Here is a 9449-nt window from a genome sequence, read left to right on the forward strand (position 1 = left end):
AAATGTACGCAATTCCCTTCACCACTAACATCACCCTCCCCCAAAGAAAGGGAAACCAGCTGCCCCAACAGCTCTAGGCAACTGCTAAAAACAGGAAGCAAAGAGTAACTGAAACTGTAGGAGAAGCCTGGTTAGCAATCTGTAGCCCAGTTAGCAAAATCATTTTACGTGTCTGTTTCAGGTCATGTCAGTAATTCACTTGGAAAAACATGAGTGGCACTTAAACACAATGGCACAGGTCTATCAGGCAAAGAGTTTAATATACACGGCAGTTTTAATCAAATATTCATTTTTCAATGAAATAAGTGTGTCAATATAGATAATAGGGCAATGATAACAGTAAGTAAATATGTACATTCAGTGTTTTACTAAAATTCATTGCAATCTGTGTTCGAAATACAAAAGTTGGAATTTTAAGTTTTATAATCAACCATTCTCATTCTAAGAACACTGAACACTGCCCTGAAACGTGAATGGAAAGGATAATTTTGAACAGTTTCTTCAGATTTTCTCACCTGACTGAAATTTATTTTAATCTTCATAAATACAACTTTAATTGCATATTACACATATTAAACTAGTGTACTTTATGGAAAAAGAAAAGTTAAAGCTATATCCTCTCTCTGTATGCCTGGTATCATACAAAGCAGGCACATTTTACACACAGCCCTTGATAACCCTAATCCTTGGCAAATGAGCAAAGTAAAACCAGTGAAGTACATGGTAAGTCGGTTGGTTTTATCATTATGTTGCGGTCAAGAGTCCCCTCTGTAATACGACCACAAACCAACTTACTTACAAATTACATTCCCTGGAAAACAAGGGAAGTCAGATCCAAGTTTAGATTAATTCCTCTAACAATACTGCTGAAAATCTAAATCACAATATCTGTAGTTAACAGGGTCACCTCTAACTCAAAAAACCACAGCATTCTGAAATAAACTACAGCTTTGAAAGTATTTTTGTAAATTTTGCTCCTTCTAATTATAAAAGTAATACATGGAAGGACATAATCACATAAAATATTTTAAGATGAAGGAATGTCAATTTTTCCCAAAAAGGAAGACTTCTTAAAACTATGTTGTGTGTAAACTGTGCTAAATGTTTCATTACCTCTTCTCTTTTAACGAGTTCATGACAAACAGTTTTTTGTTCATTTTTCATTTCATTATTTTCATTCAGAGTTCTTTATATCATTTGCCCCAAGCTGTACTATACATTCCCGTAAAAGGCACACATTCATAGTTTGTAGATGACTAACAAACTCCAACTAATAAAATCGCACTTACCTACCCACACGTATCACTTGCTATGCTGTTACCCTGCTTTACTTTTCTTTTTTGCACATTAACACTCCCAGACATAACATATTTGACAGTTTGCGTACTGTCAGTTCCTTTCTCTAAAATGTAAGCTCCATGAGGATGAAACTTGTTTTGTTTGCTGCTGTATTCCCAGTTCCTTAAGCAGTAGACTTGATACATACAGGCAGAAATAGATGAATGCCTAAACCTCTGCACTTCTATACTTTTCAGAAGCTAATTCTTGCATAAACCTGAAAATGCAAGAATATTTCACAAGTTCCTTTTAACACTCTAAATGAATCTTTGTGAAATCTTACTCTTGGTTCAGAAACGTTTAAGATTCTTGGTTTGATTAATGTACTATTTTGCTAACATTCTGACATCAGGTCTTGGAACAAAAGGTTCCTTGTTCTCTGATGGGAAATAACAAAACTAAGAGATCTTGTGAAGTGAGAAATGCAGTACCTGTTGCCTTGACAATATGATTTTCTTCTTCAAGCAACAACATGCTCCAATCTCTAGTCTGAAACTCTAACTGGAAAATATAAATTTATTTCATATGCTCCTAATGTTTCAAAAACATACAAAAAAGACCTGAATTTTGTTATGTTCTCCTGAACATTATACTCCTGCTACTCCTAGAATTCCATTACCTCTGCCATATCACACAGAATGCTACATATTTGTTCTACATCAGCATATAAAGGGTGCTTCTAACTGAATGTTTTGAGTAATACCAGACCTTCAACAACAACATGGTTATTGACACAAACAAGAAAGCATGCAAAAAAAAAAATTTTTAACGGTTGAACTTGAGGATACGTAGTATGCCATTTATTTCTTCAAAACATTGCTATAATTAACCAAGGTCTTTCAAAAGCATAAAGTAACAAAGCTGAACAGTTTTTACATTCAGTCAATACATAATACTTTGCACCTTTAGGAATGATTCTTGAATATTCTTTAAAAAGCAGGTTAAAAATTCTGATTTATTTCAAAAAGAACTCATTCTCTTACCAATGAGCTCCTTCTGGCTCACCATCCAACTTTGTTTTAGCAGCCATCTTTGCTCTTACAAAATAATAAAGAAATAAAAATCAGAAACACAAATAATCACCACAGTTATTTCTACCTTTCCGTATATAAATTCACATTTATGGCTTAGTCCATTTATTTGGTAAAAATTCAGAGATATGCATAAGTTCAATGCCTTAATAATGCTAACATAGTAATAGCTAACATTTATTGAGTGCTCACTTTTTTTCCATGTATTTTTCTAAGCACTATACATACTTTTTCTAATTGACTTCTCACAGCAACCATATGAGTTAGATACCATTATCTTCATTATACAAAGAAAACTGCATAGAGAAGTTAAATAATTTGATCAAGGTCACAGAATTATACTTGTGGTGAAGAGTGCAGATTTTGGAGCCACAATGAGTTCAAAACCTGGCTCCAACAACAACTAGCTCTAGGACAGCAAATTATACAATAACTTCAGTTTCTTCCATTCCAAATGGTCAGAGTTGGAACAAGGATTCAACGCATTAATAAGTGCTAGGTGCTAAGAACAGTGACTGACACATAGTGCTTAATAAATTATTTATAACGCTAGAGCCCATAACATTTAATACTTGCAGCCTCTACACAATGTAGTACTTTACGTTTGGAGGAACATTATAATAGGTTTCTAATTCCAGAGTCAAAACTTCAGAGTGCCCATTATGTGCCAAAGGCTATACAATTTCACAGATTTTTTTATGTCAATCTAAGTATCCTAAATCTAATTACTATCTACAGGTTTGTTTCTTTTTTCCTGAAAGCTCTTAGTTCCCCATAGAATTATCTCATCAAACCCACTGCAAAAGTAAATAATTCAGGCTGGAAATACCACATTTCTGACTTCAGATATGTGAAAGATTCCAAAGTTTCCAAGTTATATCTTGGTCTTATTTATGTCATGGCACCAGTTAAATTCTTATAGATATATCTTAAAATTCTTACAATTCTGATACAGAATATTTGAGCTATTTTAACCTATATACTTTTAGCTTGTTTACTCAGCAGCTCTAAAACTTAACCTAGAAATACACAAATGCGTAACTAGATTCTAATATAACTAGTTTTTTAAAAAGTTCGCAAAATGCTTTTCAAGGATAACTAGTCAAATACATGCAATACACTTTACAGGCAAATTACTTCAGACAAAATACTGTAGAGTAATGGAAATCTTTAGTGTAAAACATTTAGACTATAATGGATAACTCAAAATTTTCACTTTCCACAATGTCCTCACCCAAATTTAGAGCATAACAAAAGCTGTCCTGTCCTTAGGAATTTACAGAGAGTAATTTCATGACAAACACAATAGTAGAAAAACAATGTGTAACACAAATGCTAAAATTGAACACCATATTAAAGGTAGACTAAGCAGAAAAAATTAACAGCATCTATAAACATAAATATGAAAAGCAAAACTATATATCTTTTAGAAGAAAATAGAGATGAAGAGGCTTATGACATGAAGCTAGGGAAAGCTTTCTTAGAAAAAAAGATAAATCATAAAGGAAAAGATGGACAAATTTGACTATGTTAAAATTTGAAGCTTATTCCTTATTTACTCTGAATCTAAACACGAGGAAATGATCAGACAAATCCAAACTGAGGAACATTCTACAAAACAACTGACCTGGACTCTTTGAATGTATCAATATTACGAAAACAAACAAAAAGCTGGGGACCTGTTGTGGATTAAAAGTAATTAAAGGGACATGGCAAGTAAATGCAATTCATGATCTTTGACTAGATACTGGACCAGGGGTGGGGCTGAAGAATAGCTCTAAAGGTCATTATTGGGACAGTTGAGAAATTTTTAATATGCATTGGATATTAGATAATGTTGCATCAGTGTTAAATGTGATAATTGTATTGTAATTTTGTAGGACATCCTTGCTCTTAGGAGGATATTCAAGTAGATCTTTTGAGGCATGGACTGTCATGATGTCTGCAACTAACTTTTAAATGGTTCAGGAAAAAAAATGTACAAATGAAAGACAAAGTAAATGTGGCAAAATGTTAACAAGTGGTGAATCCAGGTGAAAGGTGTAAGTGTATTCACTGAACTATTATTGCACTTTTCTGTAGAACTGAAATTTTCAAATAAAAAATTGGAACAAAAATGTAAAACTTCTGCATAACAAAAAGAGAAACCAAACACTGAGAAGATATTTGCAACATCATAACTGAAGGAAGATTAGTATAAAGTATACATAGAGAGCTACAAACTAATGACGGAAAAGCAAACAAGCCAACAGAAAAAAGAATTAAAGATATAAATAGCAATTTACAGAAAAGGAAAACTTACAAAAATGGATGTAAAGAAGCTCAACCTCACAATCAGAGAAGAGCAAATTAAAATGAAATTTACTTTCATTTTAAAATTTAAAAGTCTGATAATACCAATGTTTGTAAGGATATGGCAAAATGGAAACTCTCACAACCTGCTGATGGGTATTTAGTACTTTGGAAATAATAATATGCTTTGATATGCTAAATAATTTAGCATTATCTAATAAAGTTGAAGATCCTCACACCCTATGACCTAAGAATTCCCTAGGCTTAGAATTCTCTCTCACACGTGTAAACAAGATGACACACCCAAGAATGTTTATTACAGTATTGTTAATAACAGCAAAAAAGTTAGAAACACCTAAATATCCATTAACAAACTGGTTTCTTCATATAATGCAATACTATAGAGCAATTAAAATGAATGAAATAAGGATACATCTATCAACATGAATACATATCAAAAACAACTGTTGAACAAAAACCCAAGTTGCAGAATCATATGTATATTAAACAAGAGTATATGTACTTTTATGGATATATATATTACTAAAAGTATAAAAATATAATGGAAATGATAATTACTGAATTCATGACTCTATCTCTAGAAGAGGGGAACAGGATCAGCAAGGATTCATACAGGCCTCAACTACATCCGTAAGTTTATCCCTTTGAAAAATATATATTGAAAAGGGAGAGCAGACAATTAGAAAATGGAAAAAAAAACCCAAAGTAAATATGATGGTCTACGATTAAATGATCATTACATTATTTTCTGTATGTTTGAAATATTTCATCTTTTAAAATAAATTTAAATTAAAACACTAAAGAAACCCCATTAAACTGAACCAAGAAGCTTTCCCACCATCCCCCCTGTCCCCAAAGCCCCAGTAGATAGTTGTACGTCATAGCTGCGCTTCCTTCTAGTTGCTATATGTGCGACGCAGCCTCAGCATGGCGGGAGAAGCGGTGTGTCAGTGCGCGCCGGGGATCCAAACCCAGGCCGCCAGCAGCAGAGCCCGTGTACTTAACCGCTAAGCCACAGGGCCGGCCCCAAGAAGCTTTTAAGAACATATATTCCACTGCACATTTGAAACGGAAACATACTAATACCTAGCAAACTTACTGGTGTGTGTGTATATGTATATGTATATATATACACATATACATACATACACGTGTATATGTATATGTATATGTATGTATTTTTTTAGCCATTAAACTTCAGGCACCAGATTTCAGTCTTCTCTTTCTAAGCAGACCCTGACATAGCAGGCTTTTTCATCTCACACTCTTGATGAGGCTTCCCAACCAAGAAAGACTCACAAAGGGTAGGAACAAATAGTTCAACACTCTCCAAGTCACTTTAATCCTTCTGATTCTGTATTCCGCCTAAAAACAGGGCAGTTCTGCTGCTCTGCTGGCAATTTTGCTATTTTTATTCGTTTGCTGCTAAAGTTGTTTTCCATAAAAAGAAAAGAAAAAAGGAGAAACAGCCACTGCAAACTTTGGTAACCAATCATAGAACACAATCGAACTGCAAATGGTAAAAAGTCATAAGATTTACTGTGTCAAATGACAAACACCTTAGCACTCCATAACAATTTGCTATCAACTTCTTTAAAGCCAATAATTTTTCAGGTCTGAACCTAAAAAACAAACAAAACAAACACCAACTACTCAAAAACAAAAAGCTATCTTACTTCATTAATTCTGCTCTATCTGTAGCATATCTTGTACACAGTTTACCAGAATTACTCTCCCTAGCTTTATCTCACACGATTGGCTCTACCAAACCCTTTGTTTTAGTGAGAGCAATCTATTCATTAAACTCGCAACATACGCACTTTCACATCTTCTCCCTACTCTGAAGTGTCACCTTCTCTATGTTTTCCCTGATCCCACAACATACAGTAATCTCTCCACTCTGAACCAAAAGCAGTAATAGCTAACATTTATAGAGAACTTAAGATATGCCAGTAGTGCTTCAACGGAATTATCCCATTTAATCCACACAACCTCGTGAAATGTGTTCTATTTTCCCCTTTTTCATGGTGAGAGAAACTGAATGAGACTCTCTAAGTTACGGTTAAGTTCTCCAAGGTTGCATGGATGGTTAAGTGGCAAGCCAGGTCTCAAACCAAACCCAGACTCCAAAACCTAGGCCCTTAAACATATGTGATGCTGTCTCCTGGCTCAAAGACTGACTGCCTTTACTGCTCACATGTCACTTAACATATGCTCTGTGATATTTAACATTTTGTGTTTGTAGATGTTGTCTAAGTAGTTCAAAATACTACATTCATTCAACTAAAATTTACTGAGGACCTGTGTGCCAGGCATTGTTGACTACTGGACATAAAAGCATGTTACACAGTCTCTACAAATGAAAAGTAGATGAATTCTCTAGATACATGAACATTCCAGAAATGTGGGTAAGTGCAAAACTAAAAACAATATGTTGTTAATTTTAAACAGCAATTATAACTACATAAAAATTATGGTTAGATAAGAACTGGAAAAGAGCACAGTCATAAATACAATATGATTAGGTCGGGTTTTTTTTTGTTTTTTTTTTTTTTTACAATTTCATTAACTTAAGCTTTTTGGTAAGCGAGTTGAGGAATAAAAAGAAGTTATTTTTCATAAACCATGTCTTGTGTGCTCCTTTCTTCCCCCATAAAAGAGTAGAAACAGACTAGAAACAGATGAATGGACATCCCTCCTCAATATTCCACTGTAATTTGGCTTTCTTTAGGAAGATACACCTGATGTCACCACCACGGCTCGCAGATACCATACGTAAATATCTATAAATCTTCCAACTATAAACTTTTGGAAACTCGTAGCTGATTGCAAATTTTCATACAACGGAATCAAATCTTAGAACTGAATGAAACGTTGCAGAACATCTCCTTCAGCCCTTTCATTTAACAGATTAGTTGATTACTAAATTCCAAAAATCTAAATTTTAGATTACCGAGAGTAAATGCGCCAACCTATACTGCTGAAAAGTAGTGGCTTATACTGCAATGGAAGTGCATTTCAGAAATAAAGTCTGTGTGTGTTAACATCAACCCAACATGTGGAGTTCTAACCACTAACTAGCTGTGTCTTCTTAAACTTAACCTCTTCAGGCCTGGATGTCTTCATCTGGATAAATTCTAACTATTGTTGAAGTGTCGCGGCAAATATTTAAAAAGACCTCAATAACATTACGTTTCCATGGTTTCAGTATTCTCCCTTTCACATTACAGTTAGCAGAGTTTGCATCCGCTGCTTTAAGAAGCATAATGAACAGTGTGTAGACGTTATAAAACAAGTACAGTTCAATCCAGAAGAACCTGTCCGCATCCGGACCCGCATATGCGCGCGCATACACACTACCCTAGAATGGTGACTAGTCATTGCAGAGCGCTGTACTCTACCTACATCCCGCAACACACGCACGGGAAAACTAAATCTGACACCGAGCTGACCTCTACCGGAGTCAAACCCCTCAAACGTTCTGTTTACAACTAATGGTTCAGGCCTCAGATCTGCATCACTCTCGGCTCTCACCGGCTTCAGGGGTCCCCAGGAGAAGGAAAGGGAAGGAATAGACTGCCACCAGACAGCTGACCCCTGTCAGCTCGAGAGCCATTTGGAAATAACAAGCAGGTTTTTGGGTGAGGCTTGCAATTCCACGTGAGTTTTCCAGAAAGCGCTGAAAACACAAAACTGGCATGTGGGCTATCAAGTTGGCAATTTCCTGTGGCTCCTGCTAAACCGCTGTCACCGTTGCATCCTACCACAGCCGCCCGCTAGTTCCTCACGCTGTACCGGGAACACGCAGGGGGTGGGGAGGCCCATGGGAGGGGCAGAAAGGCGGGCCCCGGGTGCGGAGCGCAGGAAGCCCGCAGTCGGCCGGAAAAAAACACGCAGACCTCAGTAAAGGGGTGTCCGCCTGAGGCGGGAGGGGGGCTGCCCCAGCGTAAGAGAAAGGCGGGGGAATGGGCGGAACGCGGCGAGGCTGGCTCTGCGGAGGCGAAGGGCCGCGTTCCTAGGATGAGGCGGGTCCCAGCGAGCCCACAGCGGGAAACAATGGCGGGGGCGTGACGTGGGGCTGGGGGCGTCGCCGCGGCGCGCAGGAAGGGGCTGCTCTGAGGCGGGGGCGACCCGGGGCGTGCAGAGACGCGGGCGCGGAGTCCGCGGGCGCGCAGGTACGCGCCCGGAGGGAGGAGAGGGGCCTGAGGGGCGCAGCAGCCGGGTGGGGCCGCAGCGGGGACAGGCCGCGGCCCCTGCCCAGGTCGCGCGCTCGGCCGCGCACCCTCCCTCCCTCGTTCGCTCGCCCGCTCCTTCCACCCCACCCGCAGGGCCCGCCGCACTCACCGACCCCGCCGCACGGCAGCAATCCCAGCGCGCAACTGCCGCAGCCGCCGGCGCGCGCCTTCCCCGCCCCCGCCACCCCGGCGCCGCCCCCCGCTCGCGCCCGGCCAGGGATCGGCGCGCCGTTCCGTCCCCCGGCTCCGCCGCAGAACCCTGCCGCCGCGACACTCCCTGGCTGCGCTACCAGAAGGGAGCCGCGATACAGGCCTGCGTCTCGGTCCCTCGCGCGAGGATCTTCAAACAACAGAACATCGGTTGTTGTCGAGCTGTGGGGTGACGCACGTTGACAACCCTTCCGTGTCCTTTAAGTCTCCATCCCTTGGCCTCCTGCCCGGGCCCCTCCGCGAGGCCCGTTACTACCTCACCGCGCTTGCTTCTCCGCCTACACTCCGACGCTTTCCCTTAGCGGGGTGGGGACATCATTTT

General features: G+C 39.0%; 1 protein-coding gene across 4 annotated transcripts in view; it reads right to left on the reverse strand.

Moving 5' to 3' along the window:
• NT5C2 (5'-nucleotidase, cytosolic II) overlaps positions 1–9089 on the reverse strand; it is a 107441-nt gene extending 98352 nt beyond the window's left edge. The window contains exons 1-2 of one of the 4 annotated variants that reach the window (XM_058543905.1): positions 9027–9059; positions 2322–2375 (exon numbers count right to left, since the gene is read on the reverse strand). The gene's annotated coding sequence lies outside the window, so the exon portion shown is untranslated. Of the gene's footprint in view, positions 1–1387; positions 1548–2321; positions 2376–9026 lie in introns of those variants that run through there. The other 3 variants (XM_058543909.1, XM_058543906.1, XM_058543907.1) reach the window with 3 other exon arrangements.
• Between the last annotated feature and the right edge of the window lie 360 nt (positions 9090–9449).

Source organism: Diceros bicornis, chromosome 6 (genome assembly GCF_020826845.1).
Source record: "Diceros bicornis minor isolate mBicDic1 chromosome 6, mDicBic1.mat.cur, whole genome shotgun sequence".
In the NCBI taxonomy this organism is placed as follows: domain Eukaryota; kingdom Metazoa; phylum Chordata; class Mammalia; order Perissodactyla; family Rhinocerotidae; genus Diceros; species Diceros bicornis.